The 20,606-nt window shown below is 45.1% G+C and overlaps 1 non-coding gene across 1 annotated transcript; it reads right to left on the bottom strand.

Annotated features, from left to right (window-relative positions):
- Nucleotides 1-19,377: 19,377 nt before the first annotated feature.
- On the bottom strand, nucleotides 19,378-19,525 carry LOC130727138 (small nucleolar RNA snoR143). Its single transcript, XR_009015174.1, has one exon. It is a non-coding gene; the product is annotated as a small nucleolar RNA snoR143 (small nucleolar RNA).
- Between the last annotated feature and the right edge of the window lie 1,081 nt (nucleotides 19,526-20,606).

The following is a 20,606-nucleotide window of genomic DNA, read 5'->3' as shown; positions in this document are numbered from 1 at the left end:
GATTGACAAATCATGGACCAGGGAATCCATGCAATCTTCCTCCCATTCTCTTCCTTTCCCCAAAGAAAAGCCCTTAGGATCTTCTCTATCTCGCTAATCACTCCCAACGGAGCTTTGAAAATTGCCATTAGATAGAGGGGGATAGAGCAAAGAGTTGCTTTCATCAATGTCAACCGCCCACTCAGAGAAATATACTTGGAATTCCAGCTTCTTCTCTTTTTCCTCAATTTGCTTAACATGGGTTCCCAAAAGCTGATTCTTCGAGGGTTCCCACCCAAAGGCGCACCAAGATAAACAATAGGTAGAGAGCCGACACTCCAGCCATAAATTGAGGCATAACTTTGAACTTCTGATATTTCCATATTAATCCCGATAAGCACAGACTTGGAAAAGTTTAGCTTTAAACCTGACAGCAAATAAAAACCCCAAGAGTGTGTTGCCTAGAAGGTCAAGTTGAACCATATCATTCTCGCAGAAGAACAGTGTATCATCCGCGAATTGAAGATGGTTGATGGCTACTTCAGAACCGACTCTAACACCACTGAACTTTTCTTCCCCTAGAAGCTGGTTTAGCATACAAGAAAGGGCATTTACACATATATTAAACAGTAGGGGGGATAATGGATCACCTTGCCTCAAACCTTTTTGCATGTCGAAAAAATCTGTCGGTGAGCCGTTTACCAGAATAGCCAAAGCTGCGGAGGAAATGCAGCTTCTCATCCAGTTGATCCATCTAGTCCCGAATCCCATCTCCTTTAGAAGGTCCAAAAGAAAATCCCATTCAATGTTGCCATACGCTTTGGCAAAGTCTAGCTTCAAAAGAAAACCCCCACCGCGTCTACGTTTAAGACAATCCGCAATCTCATTTGCAATTAGAATGCAGTCAGCTATTTGTCTCCCTTCAGTAAATGCGAACTGGTTCTCTGAAATAGCTACTGGCATAATCTTTTGAAGCCTTGTTGCAAGGACTTTGGATATCAGTTTGTAGGCACTACCGATGAGGCTTATGGGCCTAAAATCAGAAATATTCTCAGGACAATTATGCTTCGGTATCAGGCAAATGAAAGTGGCATTCAGACCTTTAACAAGTCTTCCTGAGTCGTGAAAATCATTGAAGAATTGCAAAACTTCCCCTTTAACTGTACCCCAGAAGTGCTTAAAGAAACCGAGATTAAAACCATCCGGTCCCGGCGCTTTGTTACCGTCGCATGATTTTAGTACTTCCCATATTTCAGCTTCAGAGAACTCAATTTCTAAAGCTTCTTTCTCCCTGTGTTTTAATTTGTACAGGTTTCTACATTTGATCTTGGGTCTAGGCCTGTCTTCCCTAGAGAAAAAGGATTTGAAATGTTGGAAAATGGCCTCTTTGATCACTATTGGATCCTCTGTTGGTACCCCATGAACCTGAAGCTTCTGTATTTTCCTAGAGGATCTTCTTACTTTGCAAGTAGCATGAAAAAATGCTGTGTTCCTATCCCCCTCTTTCAGCCAGGAAATTCGAGCTTTTTGTCTCCATCGAGCTTCCTCTGTCCTGTACTCGTGCCATAGCCCATCAAGTATTGAAAACCTTCTTTTTCGTAATTCCAGCGAGGAACCCTCATCTTCCATTCTATGCATGACATCTTGAAGGCCTGACTCAAGGGATAAAATTTTATCATTTGTGCCTTTCCATGAATATCCTTTCCAACTTCTAATACTATCTTTCATTGATTTAAGTTTCTGTTGCAGGATAAAACCTGACCAGCCAGCTACTGTATTCGAATGCCACCATTCCTTGACTAAGCTTTCAAATTCCTTGTCAAGAAGCCAACTGTTATAGAAAAGGAAGGGTTTTGGGCCAAAGTTAACCGCTCCCATTGCCATTATAATCGGTCTATGATCGGAAAATCCCCAGTTTTCTGCAGACTGACTAATCCCTTCAAAGAAGTTAATGGTCTCCTCATTCACTATCCACCTGTCAATCCGGCTCCAAACCCCATTGTCCCTAGAGCTGAACCAGGTGAATTTTGAGTTTTGTAGTGGTAGATCAACCAGATTATGATTCCCCACAAAGCTGCAAAAACATGTATCCACTGCAGTAGGGCTACCACTTCTTTCACCCGGATTGAGAACAGCATTGAAATCGCCTCCTAATATGAGGCACCCAGTAACTATCTCCAAGGTTCCTGAAAGAAATTCGAAGAAAGTGATTCTGTCCTCTTCAGAGTTCGGCCCATACACGTTCCCAATCAAGCATTGATCAGCTCTATTGGTGAATCTAACCAATAGTCCCAAAAATCTTTCTGTTTTTATCACATTTTCAACCCGGAATGCAGAAGATTTCCATAGTGTCAGTAGACCTCCAGCTGAGCCATTAGATGGGATAGACTCGAATTCCATACCCAGACTGTTGACAAAGATTTCAATTACCTTGAGTCTGTGAGGACCAAGTTTCGTTTCCTGCAAAAGGACCACCTCTGGGTTGAGCTTTCTGATAGCATCTTTCACCTCTCTTCTCTTCTCCGCACCGCCAAGGCCACGAACGTTCCAGGAGACCCATTTTTTCTGGGACATCCTATCGGTCAGCTATGATTCTATCCAACTCCAACTCCAGCCCCTGAATCGCTAGTTCGTCAGTACCTGGGAACTCAAGACCCATAGCTTTCGCGAGTACCCATGCTTCCTTAGCTCTGTTGAATCTGGTGTCAGTGCCTCTACCACGGATGATTTGTTGATGAGAAAGTATCAGGTCAGCTTCATCAGAATGGTCCACAGAAGAGGGCGGCGATGTGGTCGGAGACACCACCCCACATACACGCCGAGAGGATGAGGAAGCAAAGGTGGGAGGGGCCAATTGATTGGATAATGGTGCAGAGGATTTCTGAAGGGGAGGAAGGGATTTTCTGGGTCGTCCCCTGCCTCTCTTCGTTGGGGCTGCTTCAGGTTGTGGTTCAGGGTTTAGTTCCGGGCCAACCACAAGTAATTTAGATGGGCCATTCGCATCCGGCCCATTACCATCACTCCAACCTAACAGAAATTGTGGCACCCTTTGTGCGGTGGGAATAGGGTTAAGACTTTGCACACGTATGGCATCAAGTGGGGCCCTCAGAGTTGACCTGATGTTTATCATATTTTGAAAAAATACCTCAAAAAGGGGAGGGGGCCAGTATGGTGAGCCTTCGTAACCTGCATTTGTTATTTTGATGTATACATCCCTCCCTAGGTTGATGATACTGGATACAGATTCCCCTCGTGAGATAGTCAAATTCCTGGGCATAGAAAGTGTGTGGTTGCTGATCCCCAAAGTAGATTGGTTCCCTGGGTTGACCCATTGAAGGGTCCCATGAGTATAGTCTTTCGACCAATGGGATCCCACTGTACACTGACAGTTTTGCAGGTCATCGGAGATCACGATGTGACGCTCGGAAACCACCTCTAAGTCGTACGTGTCTGATTCCGGCCGCTTTGAGGGTTCGCTGGCCTCACTAATGGATTCCGTTTCTGCGACGATGGTACCCCCTGAATCCTCACCACCATGGTTTGCTTCTTGTAAAGACGATTCCCCTTCGAATGGATCGTCTTCGACATTCCGGTTAATTCTAAAGTCGTAGCTAGCATCCATCTCCATGGTAATCCGAGCTTTGATGTTGTGAAACTGGACTTCGTAGCTCTTTGAGGGGAGAAAGGCTGAGGGGGATTTGATTAGTAATCTGGCCACATCCAGCCTTTCCCTGTTCTTCGTCATCTCATCGAGGCAGATGAGAGAACCCACCGAATAGGAAACTAGCCTAAAGAATTCTTCGCACCATGCACCCAGTGGTACATTTCTGATCTTGACCCAAATGAAATGAGATGGGGGAACCGAGTGGGGAAGCGGAGTTCTCAACAGTTCGAAAAAGTGAGCAGATGCCCTTCCTTCATTTGCCAGAAAAAGCAACCTCTCACTACTATTTTGAAACTCCAGTATGATTTCGCTTGCACCCCATGGCTTAGCTCGAACTTTGGAGGAACTCAGAGCGTCAAGGAAAGACTGCACTGAGTCCATATTGAAAGTTCCTCTCAAGGATCCGATGAGGATTCTATCTAACCATTCTTTCATTTCCTCCATCGGAGGAGTATCGGGATCTTGGACATTGTCTTCCTTCTGTGAGGGGCACGTTCTATCCTCCTTGGGGATCCATCTCTGTTTCATTTTCTGTTCGTAAAAAGGCCTCTGTTTCATTTTCTGTTCATAAAAAGGCCCAGGAAATCTGCTCTGTCTATTGCTTCCGTGCCTTTTATCTCTGGTTGAGTTGACCTGTCTTTTCTCCCCTGGGAAATTGAAAGGATATCTGGCCAATGAAACTTTAAGGTAGGAACCAAAAGCTTTCTTTCCGTTGAATGATTTGATGGCTAGTGCAGCCTCTTTCTTCGATGAGAACCTAACAAAACCGAACTTATGAGCACGGTGACTCTTCTTAAATCTCTGAACAAAAATCCCTACAATCGTGCCTATTGGTGAAAACATGTTCTTGATGTGTCGGTACGTTGTTTGTTCGCCCAGACCGTCAATGAACAAAGTCACCTCCTTTGATCGATCATCTATACTTGTCTCCCCATGGATTCGCTGCTGTTCATATGTGGAGTATAACTCACGACGGCGCCGGAAATCGTCCCCACCTCCCATTGTGATACAAGGCTGCTTTATATATATACGACAGAGAATATTTAAGCCCATCAATAAACGCAATATGATTAATGATGAACTTTGGCACGACATCCCATCAATAAACGCATTTAGTTGGGGTTTTCAATCTTCACTATATGTGAAGTATAAAAATAAATAATATTTAGTAGAGATTTTAAAACGCCGTAAAGTAGAGCGTCGCTAAATTTACATTCAGAAACACACATGTTTATTCATGGAAGTTAAAAGCCTCTCCTTACACTTCATCTTTAGAGGCAGTTAACAGTTGAAATCGCAATTAAACGTGTATGTTGATTGGATGTCACGTTTACGTATAAGCAATCTCATAAAATGTTATAGAAAAACATATTGCATGTGATTAGATGGACAAAATAGGGACTAAATGTGAAGACAAGAAATACAGATTGTATAATTAGTTGTCAATAAAAGTTAGTTTTAATGTTTTGTGTGGAAATTAGTGAGCTATGAAGCATGTTCCAAAAGTGAAGATTTCTCGGTGATCACACAATAGGAGGCAATTTCAACCATGCTTCCAGAATCATAGTGCTACATCACTCCCCAGTTAGATGATCTTTGGCTAGATCTTAATTTAACGATATAAAACACAGATAATATAATTAATTAATACAGATTGGATTGAATGATCCTTGTAACTAGAGAGATAAAGAGAGGCGTCATTTTTTTTAATATGTGTGTGATTTCCTTCTAACAAAGCATGTGATTCCTTGTGCGTACAACATGTCTCCGGTTGCTCCGCCAGCTATTTGTCCCCAAAAACCTGGATATGCATATATACATTGAGAAACCAGCATATTGCATCAGATAGTAATTAGACTTTTTAAGCATCTAGTTGAAGATTTAATTTTTAGCAGATTGCTCCGCTTGTGGAGAATGATTTGTCAGGAGATCAATCTTAGTCTTGTTCACTTAATATAATATATATATCAGAGAATCGAGGAGATTAATTTCATAACGACTGGTTTTGAGTAAAATTAAAAATATATATACTATTAGAGAAAGAGAGAGAGAGATGAAAAATGAAAAGGGTAACAGCTCACAAGCTAACGTGATCCACAAGGTGAGGTTGGGTGTATGGTGTGGGGCGGCAAAAGAGGCAAAAACATATTTATTGTGACGCGGTAAAGACAACCATACAAGTCACTTGGTTAACCAATTCAAGCCATATCTCTTTTCTATGATTATGATCATTGTAGATTCTCAAACACTGGACATATATTTGCCGTCTATGCTTTTCTTTTCACTTTTCAGATATAATTAACTGTACTACAGCAAGTATATATGCAGGGTGCTTTTTTTATATAAAAGTAAAATAACTACTCAAAAATATATCATGCCTTAAAAATAAGTGAATTGACACACTAACATTTTAACCGGTTGGATGTTCAATTTTCTACTTTTACAAATGACAAAAATTAGTCAGTCAACTACCGAGTAATGCGCTAATTAAATGTGGAGTGACCAATTATCAGTCTATTAGTTGTGAAAATACCTTTTCTAAAAAATTCTCTAATCTTCAAAATCATAAATAAGAGACGTATACATCATAGCAATCAAACATTTTAAATTTTTGAAAACCAACAATGTGAATTAAATAAACTTATTATTTAGGTATATTAATTAAATATGATTTATCCAAATTTTTATTTTGAACTTAAAATTTGTACTTGTGGAAAGTTTTTATATTGATAATTCAAAAATTATGATTGACAAGCTAAGTATAAATAAATAAAAATAATAAAAATGTGATATGCTTTATTTGGAAGAAGTCGTGTGGCACGTTGAGAATAAACAAGAAGGAGAATTCATCACTTTCAAGAGTAGTGACTAGTGACCCTCAATTTCAAAAGTAGTGACCCACATTGTTGGGGACAAGGGGTTGGAGCCCAGAAGCATAAGGGACCTATGAATATGATCCAATCAACAAACCATAATATTGAATGCAACATCGTATATCTTCAATCAAAACGTTAATACAATGGATATAGGAGTGTCTTCTCTAATAATGAGACTTGAAACTTGTTCCGGGAACCCTGATCAAGCACGGCCAGGGCACCCGGGACAACCACGGACCCTACAGAACGTCCCTGTTGAGGGACGGTTTAGGCAACCTGGGAACACCCTGCTCATGGGCCCTACCATCTAGAGTAAGGACAAGACCTAGGGCCCACCGAATAGGGGTTGACCTAGGCCAACCACCCTAGGGGGTAGGTTGGCTGGCACAGATCCGTAGGGGCTCCCAAACCGTTGGATCACTGTTCCTTTGCAGGTACCGCAGGTAATCCAACGGTGGGCTGCGCCCTGCGTACGAGCCATGCATGACGTTGCATGGCTCCAACCCTAATTCCACCTCCCCTATATAAGGGGAGCACCTCTTCTATTGAAAGGTAACGTATTCTCTCATACTCACCATTCTCACTACTTCCCTTACTGACTTTAGCATCGGAGTGCCTTGCAGGAACCCCTCCCGGGACCTAACCAGCTCAGGATTCCTTTCGCGCGTCCAGATCCCCCTCTCCTACCCCTTGTCAACGGGTAGCTTGATCACTCCCTAATCAATTGGCGCCTTCTGTGGGGATCTGGTAAAACTCTTCCCAAAACCGCGTGCCGTCGCCTCAAGTCACCCGCTAGCAAACTATGGTGGAAACACGTCAGACTTCGCACCGTCCTATACCAACTCCTGAAGGCCATGTGGAGACCATCGACGATTCAACGGATCGCAGAACCCCTCCTCCTCAACCCCAGCACCCGCCGCCACCAACTCCTCAACCTCAACCCCGTCATTCACCAGAGCCCGCAGCCATTACCCCGCATGCGGCCCACGAGGCTCTCTGCCGCTTGGAGGCACGCATCCGGGCTATGGAAGAGAACAACAGGGCAGGAAGGGGACAGACCCACAGCATCAGGATCCGAGATGCTCAGGAGGAGATTCGCATGCTCCGAGCACGTCTACGACAGCCTGAAGAGCAGAAGACTCGCTCGCGCCCTCAACCCGCGTTTTCCCAGGAGGGGGAGACGAGCGGGGGCCCAAACCGAAACCCCCTACTACCAGGAGGAGCGCCGCCGAGCACCCGCGGCAGAGAGGGTGGCTAGCCATACACCGCGAAGACACCACTCTCCCCGACGAAGCCCTTCCAGGCGAAGGAGCCCTTCCCCGACTAGGGACAGGACTCACAACCGACCCAGGTCCAACAACGCGCTTGTCGCCTATCCAGCGCCGATTGGAGGCCCACTATCCCCTGAAGTTATGGCTTTCCCTTTCCCCCAAGGCTGGGCACGACCCAAAGTGAAACTCTACAAGGGAGACACCGACCCACAGGAACACATGAACTTCTTCGTGGGAGCGATGCAGTATGTCGGGGCCAGCAACCCCTTGTACTGCCGATGCTTCCCCATGAGCCTCGGAAAGGGGCCCATGAACTGGTTTCAGAACTTGCCGAGCAACTCCCTGCACGACTGGAACGGGGTCGTATCCTGCTTTTTATCCCAGTACTCCTCGGTCCACAGCATACCTAACACCGCGCAAACCTTGGCCTTGGTTAAGCAGAAAGAGAAGGAGTCTCTGAAGGCGTTTCTCAATCGGTTCAACAAAGAGGCTGGTGACATCACCGGTCTCCTCCCCGACGCCAGGTTGGTCCTGGCTACCGCAGCTCTCGCTCCAGGACCTTTCCTGACCTCACTAGATGGCAAACCGACCAACACTCTAGAGGAGTTTCTAGCCTAGGCAGAGAAATTCATAAACATGGAAGACGCCGCGACCCTGAGAGCCGCGAGTTAGACACTCGCGATCAAAGGACCGCAGAAGATGAAAGATCATAAAGATCAACCTTCGACCCGGGAGTCCTGACGGAAGGGTCAAGATGAACGGAAGCCGAAGCATAAGAAGTATGATAGCTATACTCCACTAAACTCCTCCCTCTCGCGTATCCTGAGGGAGAAGGCCTCCACCGACCTCGGGGACCGACCCCCCCCCCCCACTTCTGACGCGAGGGGACAAGCTGGATTCTAAGAGGTTTTGTGAATTCCACGACAGCCCTGGCCACAACACAGACGAGTGCCTGAACCTCAAGGACAAGGTGGAGGAACTGATCAGAGCAGGCAGGTTGTCCAGGTATGTAGCTCTGTCTTCGGGTGCCCTCCCACGCCCGCGCTCGCCGCCCCCGAGAAGGATACCAACCCCTCCAAGGTACCGTGCCCGAACCCCCCCAAGCGCCGATCGACCGATCGTCAGGACAGGACGCCACCGCGTCGCCGGAGCCCCTAGCGCCGTGGAAGAAGCCGCGAACGTAGAAGAAGCCCCGACTGACACGGCCGGGATGAAGTTCGAAGACACCATGGGAGCAACCTAGTCAGCGTTGGTTCAATAGCCGAAGGATGGGCCGCAGGCGGGCCCACTAATAACAGCCGGAAAAGAAGTACCCGTGTCATCATGTCCGCAGCCGGAAGACCCCGCCCAGGTTCCCTCCACCCCCCAAGGCAGAAGGTGGCCATCACCTTCACGGAAGACGACTACAGCGAGGACACCGGCGAGGAGGATGACCCCATCGTCGTTGAGGCCCTGATCGGCAATGGTAAGATTCGAAGGACGCTCATTGATACAGGTAGTTCCGCTGACATTATGTTTTATGACGCATATAAAAGCTTAGGACTATCGGTGAAAGACCTGTTCCCCTACGACCATGATTTGATCGGGTTCACAGGGGACAGAGTCCTACCCTTAGGATATTTTGATACTTGCCTTTCCCTGGGAGATCATAGAATTTGCAGGACAATAAAAGCTTGTTTTCTAGTGGTGAAATGTCCAACGGCGTACAACGCCATTCTTAGCAGGCCAAACCTCAACATCTTCAGGGCGATCATATCCACCCACCATCTGATGCTTAAGTACCCCTGGGCAGGAAGGGCAGTGCCAGTACGCGGCAATCTCGAGGTTGCAAGGAGCTGCTACAACTCCAGCTGCCGACTGACCAGAGAAGAAAGGAAGAGAAAGAAGTCCAAAACTCAGGACCAGCACGACAACTTCCATGTTCAGCACACCAGTTTCATGACCGACCTCGACCCTCGAGTAGACCAGTCCAGGGACGATCAGCGCCTCAAGCCTGACGGGGAGTCCCGCCCTATCCAGGTCGGTCCCCTTCCGGAAAATACCACCAACATAGCTTGTGGCCTCCCCCGGGACCTCTCCAAACGTATGGAAAAGTTACTGCTGTCCAATGGGAAGCTGTTTGCTTGGTCATCGGCAGATATGCCCGGCATCGACCCCGCATTCTGTAGCCACAAGCTGTCTGTCGCCCGGAAATTTAAACCAGTCGCTCAAAAGAAAAGGCAAATGAGCGCCGAGAAACAACAAGTTATCAAGAACGTCATCAATAGGTTCGGGGTCCCGGTCACAGACAACGGGACCCAGTTTACCTCTAAAGGGTTTAGGGATCTCTTTGACGGGCTACACATCAAGCAGCGGTTTACCTCCGTCGAGCACCCCAAGACGAACGGGCAGGCAGAGTCAGCCAACAGGGTCATCCTCAGAGGCCTCCAGAAAAGGTTGGGGAAAGCCAAAGGCGACTGGGCCGAGCAACTCGACCACGTCCTGTGAGCATACCGCACTACTCCGCACTCGACTACGGGGGAGAGCCCGTACCGCCTCACCTTTGGCACAGAAGCAGTGATCCCGTCCGAAATAGGGGAACCGAGCGCTCGAACGGCTGGATTCGACCCCGACCAAAACGACCAGCTCATAGAGGAGGACCTTGATCTCCTGGCTGAAAGAAGAGCGGTCGCCAACTGCAGAGAGCTGATCGCAAAGCAACATGCGGCTGTTCGCTACAACAAGAAAGTAGTTCTCCGCTCCTTTGCCACGGGGGACTTGGTCCTCCGGAATGCCAGCATCGGAGCACGTTCGACCGAGCGTGGAAAACTAGCAGCCAACTAGGAAGGTCCGTATAGGGTGACCGAAGCAACCGGCACAGGAGCATACAAGCTGGAAACTCTAGCAGGAAAAGAGATCCCCCGCACCTGGAATGCAACGAATCTGAGGAGATACTACAGCTAGGGCATTACCGACCCTGCACCCACTATCTGTCTTTACGTTTTCCTTTAATTCAGTATTTTTTAATCAAGGGTACACACCCATCTTATCCAAGTTTGTACACGGTTAGAACCGCGAACTCTTAGCGTAGAAATGAAGTAGTTTGTTATTTTGGAACTCAAGTTGTTTGAATCAACAAGACACGATGTCGTATCGACAAGCGACTAAGGCATTAAGACCCATAGGGCACCAAGACCCGCCGGGCACGAAATAATTAAAGACCCTCCGGGCATTAAGACCCATAGGGCACCAAGACCCGCCGTGCACGAAATAATTAAGGTCCCTCTGTTCGGGTAAACCGAGTAAAGAAATAAGAACGCGACACTTAATTAAAAACAATAAGTTCTTACAAGCACGGGACGAGAATTAAAGAACAATAAGTATTTACAAACACGAAGCGATAATTAAAAACGACAAGTTTATACAAGCACAGGACAATAACTAAACAAGTTCAAACTAAAATTAAAAGCAGAATCTCAAGGGGCTTGCTCGTCCGGGAAGGTTGGGGTAAACCTCTTCTGATCGTCCAGCGTGCCAACCTTTCCCCCCAGTACAACCTTTCTATAATGAAGGGGACCCACGTCCAGTCCCGGATGGACCACCTCGAGCTGGGCCAAAGCATTGTCGAAGGAGGCTTTGTGTATCTCTTTAAGATTCGACCTCAACTTTTTCCTCTCAGCCCCCAGATTAGCAACCTTTTTCTCGAGCTCGGCATTCCTCGCTTTCAGGGCCTCCATCTCCTTGAGTTCTCCCTCACGAGCAGTCTTCTCGTCTTTCAGTGCCTGCTCAGCTTTCTCCGCCCGGTTACGCAGCCAGTCATTGTCCTTCTCGCTCATCTCCAGCTTTTCCGCAAACTGCCTGGCCTTAGCCGTCACATCATGCACTTCCCCTTGCAGTTTCACCTTAGCAGCGGTCAGCTCTTGAATCTCCTTGGAATTGGCCAGCTCCTTCTCCGCCTTAGCGGACTTACGCTCGGCTTCACTCGCCTGCTCCTTGACCTCTTCCACGTCGAGCACTACCCCCTGCTGCACATGACGAATGACAGAGGCAGTCTGAAGCACTGCTTTCAGGGCATAGTTCAAGAGGTTGAAAGGTTCCTTCTGGCCCAAGAACGACTGGTCTAGCTCGTTATACACCAATGCATCGACCTGGTCGTTGTGCTCCGGAGTGTCCACTGCCTCGCGGCTCCACATGGAAATTGACCTCGGCGGGGGAACTTGAGCGATCGGAGTCACCCGTTCAGGGGAGCGACTCTCTCCGCCCAAGGAATGATGCTTTCTCTTAACCTGGCGCCCTGAGCGACCCTCATCCCTCTCGAGGGAACCCTCCTGCTGACGGTTGGGGCTCACCTGACCACCCTGGGGCTCCGACCCCTTGTCAGTTGTTTCTTCTTCATGGGCCGGAGCACTCTGACCGCCCCCAACGGAGTTGGTCCCGGTTACCTGTTTCCCCTGATCGTCAAGTTCTTCTCCCTCATCTCGAGGAACCCCGCTCTCATGTTCCCCCTCACTATCGGTCTCATTCTCGTCAACTGGCACCTGTAGTGCGGCGATCAAAGCGGCGTTAACCTCCATCTTAGTACCTGCATAAGAGTGACAAGAAGAACGGTTAATCAAGCAAAGATCACGGTATGGGCACATCTTACCTTGAACATAATGAGAATAACACTTCACCTCTCGCGCGTAATAGGCACGCGTTCTTCCGAACGCTAAAAGTGCAAAGCTCGTAACAACGCAACGGCCGGATATAAAACTCTTTGGGTGGATTCCCCCTCGCTTCCTTCCGTATTGCGGCCACCAGGAGATTCTTGAAGGCCAAGTCTCCCTCCGACAAGGCCCCGGCCGCAAAGCCGAAGGCACTAAGCTTCACATCATAGTGCTTAGCATTCCAAGTCAACGGGAACCGGGGACGACTAGCCCCACTCGGGGCGCTCTCAAACCACTAGTAAGAAGGCTGAGTGGTAGGCGCCACCCGAAAGAATTATCTTTGAAATCCCGGTAAGACTCAGCGAACGGGTGGAAAATCTGGAGATCTTTTCTCGACCTCAGAGTTACAATCCCATACCCACCATGTCCTTGAGTATGGGCCACCTCGAATAGGTGAAAGAATAGGGGGATCAACGGTTTCTGACCAAACAGGACGCAGGCGACCTCGTAAGCGCGCACGAAACCCCAAGCGCCAGGGTGAAGCTGCGATGACGCGACCGCCATATGACGAAGGACATCACACTGAAAATCCGTGAACGGCATCCTCACCTTCACTTTCTTCATGGTATAAATGTGCATATACACCCCGAACGGCGGAGTATGGGGCAACCGCTCCAACTTGCTCGGCGAGTATGCCATGTGGCCAGGGCCGACCTGAGTCTGCGACATAAAGCGCTGACTCCAGAAGTAACCCTCGTCTTCGTTGGCGTACTCCGACTGGAGACCAAGGATGGTGCGGCACCATTTATCATACGCGGCAGCATCCCCCTCCAGATGAGGGAATTTATCCCGATCGATCTTCTTGCTCTTGGGCGCTTCTGCCCGGGGCCTAGAGGCTAAAGCCCCCCTCGGGGCCTCATCCACAGCCTTTCCCTTCTTCCCCTTAATGGGTCACACCATGACGACACCTGCACAAGGGAGAACGCCGTATCAACACCTAGCTTGTTTGAATCGGCTCAAAGAAGGACCCACCCGGGGTCCATCTTTGCCCTAGGCAGGATAGCACATCCGTGCGGCGGCGAAGACCCTCTGAAAAGACCCTTCCCTGCCGCAAAGGGGGGCCACAAGGGGAGGGGAAACTCTCCCAGGGCTCCCGGGGCAAGCCACCCGTTATACTTAAAAAGAAAAAATAAGAAACTTAAAAGGAAAAGCAAGAGAGACGAGGACTTACGAGGAAAGACAGAAAGAGCTTTCGGACGACCACCGCATGAAAAGGACGACCACCGTGAAACGCCGGCAACTGGCGGAAGAAATGGGGAGAGTTTTCTGAGGATTCAAGGACGCGAAGGTGCAAATGAATCCCCCTCCTCTTTTATAGAAAACTAGGGGGAAGACGTGACGTTTCATCAACCCTGGTTTTCCTAATCATGACGCTTGGGGAAACCCAGAGGAATCGTCGAATCAGCCCCTGCCACGTCAGAATGGAGGCAGCGTCGCCGAAACGACGCACGCTTCCAAAAGCACGTGGGAGAAAGGTCACGAAGCGACGCGACTCGCCCGGAAGCGACACGTACCCCCTCAAGCGCCAGGTGCATTAAATGCACTGGGCCGCAGAGTCTCACACCGTTCCCTATCCCCACGTCTTTTCAGTTATTCAAATTCGAAGTGCGGAACCGTGACCCCCCGGAGTGACCTACTCGGTAAGTAACCCGGTCGCCCGAACACCGCGCCACCACGGTCGGGATCGTCTCTGGTCGGCCGGAACTGTAGATACAACCACGGGAAGACAAGCGTTGACCACCGGCCACCGCATTTAATACCCTCTTCGTTTCCCTAAAGAAACTCCTGGGAAAATACTAATGGACGTTACCTTCCAGGAACGTTTCAGATATAAATAACAGCAGCTCCCCCTTTGCATGCTACACGCTTCCCTCAAACTAAGATGACCCCCACAGAAGCTTGCCTGAAGGCACTCAGGGCTGAGGCTCTAGATTGCAACCTGTACTACTCTTACCAGACGCAGGCCACCACCTCCGATAGGATTAGATCCCTAATCAGCAGACTCCTGGCAGAGAGGCCCGATCCCCAACTGAAGGCGGCACTGCTGACCTTCTTGGAGCTGGCTGAAGAAATGTGGGAGTTACACCGGCGCCGCTCGGAGATTAACATGCTAATTTGGGGGCTAGAAGTATCCGCCGCGGAACGCGAAGGGAAAGAGGAGGGAGCGGCTGAGGAAATCAAAGCCGAGTTGGCCCCCCACCTAGCCGCGAGGAGGGATCTCGACAGAGACCTAGGAATCGCTCGCCTCCGCTACAACGCCATGCGAGTAACCCCCCCCCCCCTTTTAAGAATACTAAATGTAACGGCCTAACGGCCCCCCACACTTAATGAATAAAGGCTTAAATCTTTGATCCTTAAGTTACTATTCTGAGAACCTCCGTAACACCACGAGCATAGGACATGTTAACCCTTGCCCCGCTAGAACAGCGGACCAGGGCTAGGGGGCTACTGTTCCGGGAACCCTGGCCAAGGACGACCAGGGCACCCGGGACGGCCACGGACCCCACAGAACATCCCTGTCGAGGGACGGTTTAGGCAACTTGGGAACACCCCGCTCATGGGCCCTACCACCTAGAGTAAGGACAAGACCTAGGGCCCATCGAATAGGGGTTGACCTAGGCCAACCACCCTAGGGGGTAGGTTGGCTGGCACAGATCCGTAGGGGCCCCCAGACCGTTGGATCATTGTTCCTCTGAAGGTACCGCAGGTAATCCAACGGCGGGTTGCGCCCTGCGTACGAGCCATGCATGACGTTGCATTGCTCCAACCCTAATTCCACCTCCCCTATATAAGGGGAGCACCTCTTCTATTGAAAGGTAACGTATTCTCTCCATACTCACCATTCTCACTACTTCCCTTACTGACTTTAGCATCGGAGTGCCTTGCAGGAGCCCATCCCGGGACCTAACCAGCTCAGGAGTCCTTTCGCGCGTCCAGATCCCCCTCTCCTACCCCTTGTCAACGGGTAGCTTGATCACTCCTTGATCAAAACTCATATAACATTAAAGAACAAGGCTTTAAACTCACATAACATTAATCAGTATACTTTTCCTCAAGTCGAAGCCTTCCATCCACAAGTATTTGATGGCAACAGCAGAGCTTAGATTGTCGCCAATGCTCTCTGTTGGGAATTGACTCATTAGGAAAATCTGTGGGCTCGAGATTTTCCTACTGAGCCAATTCCCAACAATCTCCACCTTGGCGAAGGACATGAAACAATCTCCACTCTCTCTACATTTTGCACCGCCATTAGACATCATGAATGGGACATGATTTTGCAACTGATTTAACATAAGGATGTTCACATGAATTTGCCACTGATTTCATGCTTCATTACTCATATGAGCAAACTACCTAGTTGCACCGGTGGTTTTGATTCCAATGTTGGATCATGATATTATTTGATAAAAAAATATGTTAGGAACTACATTCAAATTTTGTCAATTTTTGACAATGAGTAACGTTGTTTAGACAAATTTATGAATCGATATATTGAATGCAGTGCAGATGTTAATACTAAATTCTAAATTAGCAAAGGTTAGCAAAGGCCTCATTGTTCATTTTAAAAGAAGGCTTAATCGTGAGGATTAAAAATCATTGCAAAGGTCAATTTGAAAAATGGGCATTGCTAATCAGTCTAAGAGACAAAATGTTATGACCAATACGAACAGCAGGGAAATAAAGAACAGTTCAAAATGCATCTTCAGAGACCATGGAAAATGGAAGCTTTAAGGATCATTAAAAGCTAAAGGATTCAAGCCAATCCAATCCAAAGACAAAGCATTCAAACTTTGTTTGGGGAGAGCCAAAAGTCTTCCTGGCCAATTCAAAACCAAATGCACACCTTCAAAATCAAGCCAAGCATAAGCTCGCAAGCCATATAGAAATGAAAACGAGACAAGAATTGCTGAAAATGATTCGAAGCATCCAAAGAAGAGTCACTAACCCTTGATTAGGTGCAGTGTCAAGGAAGTTTGACTCATTTGAGCTTCATGGTGATGGTGTATGGCACTAGATTAATTTTTTTTGTCTCTACTGTTATCTGTATGGTTTAAATAGGTTGTTTTCATTCGAACTCTATAAATTGTAAATTGTAAATGGAAACTAAGAACATCTGATTACTAAAACACTCGGAATGCTAATATTACAAGCAAATGGCAATGGCTATCATCAAGTGCAACTAAACATGTTCCTTTTTCCTTATAGTTAACGCAATTCAATATTATTGTTTTTACTTTTACATCAAGTTTTTTTAATTTTTGTTTTAAGTTCTACATTTGTTCTTGTTTACCTTAATCTCATGTTTGATCAATGCTCACCCACCAAATAACTAGAAGACAAAAATAAATTTTATAGTGCCTAGGTTCAACACTACACTACAGAAAAAGAAAAAAAATCACTTTTACTCTTTGAAAATGCATAAAGAACAATTTGTAAACCTCTAAAGAGCCACACAAGACTATTATCTAAATCTCAAATTTAGATTTATTATACATAAATGTATTTATTTAACCTGTGAACATTCATTATCGCCCTAATCAGAGTAATTGGATTAGGGCTATTCAGTACGACAGATCTTGCCTACGAATTATAAGAATATTGAGTTGTTAATTATTCATTGGTTGTTTGACAGAAATCACAGTTCAATTGCGTAACTATAGAAAAGCATTCACCAATCAGCATTATTCAATGTATTTTGAGACTGATTATTTGCAGTTATTTGAAACTTGGAGGAGGCACTTAGACTTCATGTTTAGATTACACTTTCTTTTCTTTTGTTCTTTCTGGTAATGCAATTGTCAATGGTTTGCAAATCTTTCTTTTTTTGTGTTTTTTTGGTTTGAATGGAGGAGACCCTGGATGAGATTCTTCATTCGCTCCAACAAAATCTTGAATAACAAATAGATGATAGGTTGTTCCTTGTATACAACTTCAATTAGAAACAATCATTACACCATCAACTATCTTTATATTCCCATGTAACCAACTAAACTTTCCAACAACTCAATAAGAAATTACCTGTCAGATAACACACTAATTATTAAACAGCAGCAAATTAGAGCAAGCTTTAGGATCAAGAGAGTTTATTATATAGTTATTATAAGGTTAAGTGAGTTAATTAGGATTAGTTAGATGGTAAGTGAGTCATAATCAACCCTAATTGAACTTCTCTTGAATATTAGATTTCTTGGTTCAATAGATGAAATCTATCATCTATAAAAGCAACACCAAAACCTTGTATAACAAGTTCAATTAGAAACAATCACGAATCCATCAACTATCTTTAGAGTAAAGTACACTCACCCCCCTTAAGGTTTGTTAGAATTACACTCCACCCCATTCTTATCTAAAATCTACATCCCACCCCATTTTATATAGAGGCAAATTTAGTGACGAAAAATATTTTTCATTAATAATTAGTTATTATTTAAATTGATAATCAATAATTTCAAAAAAAAAATCCCAACAGAGCGTTCGCTCACAACTTCAAGGGGTGAAATTCACAAGAAGTAGTTGAACAAGTGGCTTTAGGGATGTGCGATTCACGTTCTGGGGTTCAGGTCGCAACAAAACTTTGAGGCATGGAGGTGCCATGGGGTTTCACATTGTGGGACAGTGGAGCCGTGTTAAAGGGAGTAAAGGCTTGGTGGTGGCCGTTTGTGGTGAGAAATATGATTTGGAGATAGATGGGACGTGGACTTAACAGACAGAGTGAATTGTTTTTTTAAATTTAATTCAGTAAAATTATTTTCATAAATTAATGTATGATAGTGTATATGCATTAAATTTATTTAAATTTTTACTAATTAGTAATTAGTTTTTAGTAGTGAGGAATTTGTTTTCATCACTAAAATTTGCCTTTATAAAAAATGAGGTGGGGGGTAGATTTTTAAAAAGAATGGGGTGGAGTGTCATTCTTGCAAATCTTGAGGGGGGTGAGTGTATTTTACTCCTATCTTTATAATCTCAATCAACCCACTAAACTTTCTAACAAGTCAATAACAAATTATCTGTCAAATAACACACTAATTATTAAATAGCAGCAAATTATCTCATAAATCCAATGAATTTTACATAAAGCAAGCTTCAGGAACTGACTGGTAATTCACGACATGAATTGCAATGGAAAAATTAAAACCCTATATCTCTTATCCCAACCCTCTCCCACATAAGAAAAAGCTAGCAGTGATCATTGCCTTTGTCCTTGCAACACAGCAACTCTACCTTCATTGCGCATAGGAGATGGCACATCCTTATTTGAAAGGAAATATAAATGATTCCAACATTTTGACAGACTTAATTAGGCATTAGCACAAGCTTTGTTCAATAATTCATCAAATGTTAGTCCACCAACAATAAAAACTAATCAACAGAGGTGTTAATCAAATGTCAATTTAGAATTTGGTTAATGGATGCAATTTTCAAGTGACTAAGGATAATGTTCCTTAAGCTGATCCATAAGATCTCAAAATTGAACTAAAAAATGGAAGCCTGCACATTGATTGCAACTTCAAGTACCACAGCAAACTTCAATGCCAGCAAAACTAAGAACCAAGAATGATAATGCACGAACACAACAATCAGTACCAGCTTGCAAATCACAGTCAAACAACACAAATAACTAATCTTATTGAATTCTCACAATTACTAAATTTCAAAGGTTAAAATTCAATTATGTCCAATTTTACAACTTAGAAGAATAAGATCCAAAATTTTATCCAAAGTAAACATATTGTGCATAAAGCTAACATGTCAATCAATGCATTGATGCAAACAATGCTTTATAAATTCTTTCTCATCCTTCAACCTCATATGCTATGTAAAATTAACACAAATCAAAATCATTTGAGAAAAAAAGAGGGTAAAAATTCAATTCAATTAGGGGCTAAAAACAAAGATGAAAATGTGAGATGGAATCAGTAGACAAGTGAGGTAATAGAACTCACCATCTGTGGATACCATCACTACGGTTGTCTGGCCGCTGCCCAATCAAAACACACTCACAATATTTCTAAGAAACAAGCAGTGGATCTAATCAAGCATTTTCTGTGTGCACTGAGCTTTCATGTAGAAAACAACATCAAAATGTTTCCACATTCAAAACGCAATCAATCAGTGCAAAAAACAAAATCAAACACAGAACAAAACCAGAATGGTTCAGGGCTCATATCAAGTGTATAGTTTGAAACTCAGTCACTGTGGGAAACACCCAATTCAACATGAAGGGTTGAGGAGGGTGAAGGAGGAGAAAGAGAGAGTAAGAAGACAGAAACTGAGATACCAAAGCCGCAACCCTTTGAGGCAAAGGGTGTGGCGGCATCATCAAGTTCTGAGCTTGATCACAGAATTAGGGTTTCCCACTCGAGCCTCTCTCTTTGTAATCACAGCCCCTTGAGCTCAATCTTGTTGCAGCCCACACATATATATATATAGGACCGCACTGATTTTAGGGTTTTACTTTCATTGAGGATTTTGTTTCATAAAAAAAATTCATTGAGGATTTTTATTTTTAAAATTGACATGAAAAATAAAAAATGAAACTAAAATAATAATAAATTAAATTGTTTGATATAAGTTGTCAAAATATGATTAAATATTTTTTCATAATCAAGTAGTAGTTTAGCACTTCATCTTTAAACTAAGTGATTGGTAGTTGGAATTATAATAAATAAAAAAACTCACAATCTCCTTACTGCTTATTACACTAACGGTGCGGTAAAAGGTTAATCTCACGCCTAACGACTATGAGAATAACTTGGTCAAAAGGAATTTTATGTGCTCTTGTTGATCTTCTGACAGGGGACTTCAAGTAATATATGTTCTGAAATAGAGGGTTGGCTTGAAGAAACGAGAGTCATATCAACAGGTGGACTAGTAACATCAATTGAATTACCATCATCTACTTGATCAGCAGGTGGGATAGCAGTGAAAGAATCATCCAAGCTAATATAAATAACAAGATTATGAAATAGATCAGGTGCAGTCAGAGGAGCAATGAAGTGGAAGGGAAATATATGTTCATGATAGAGTACATCACTGAAATAAATCCAAATCATATAAGTTTATATAGTGGTGCAACACTTCATATCTTAAGCAAATCTCTTACCGTGAAGCGAGAGATTTGATTTTG

Source organism: Lotus japonicus, chromosome 6, assembly GCF_012489685.1.
Source record: "Lotus japonicus ecotype B-129 chromosome 6, LjGifu_v1.2".
NCBI classification, from domain to species: domain Eukaryota; kingdom Viridiplantae; phylum Streptophyta; class Magnoliopsida; order Fabales; family Fabaceae; genus Lotus; species Lotus japonicus.
The sequence above is the reverse complement of the archived record's forward strand: the minus strand, read 5'-3'. Positions and strand labels throughout refer to the sequence as shown.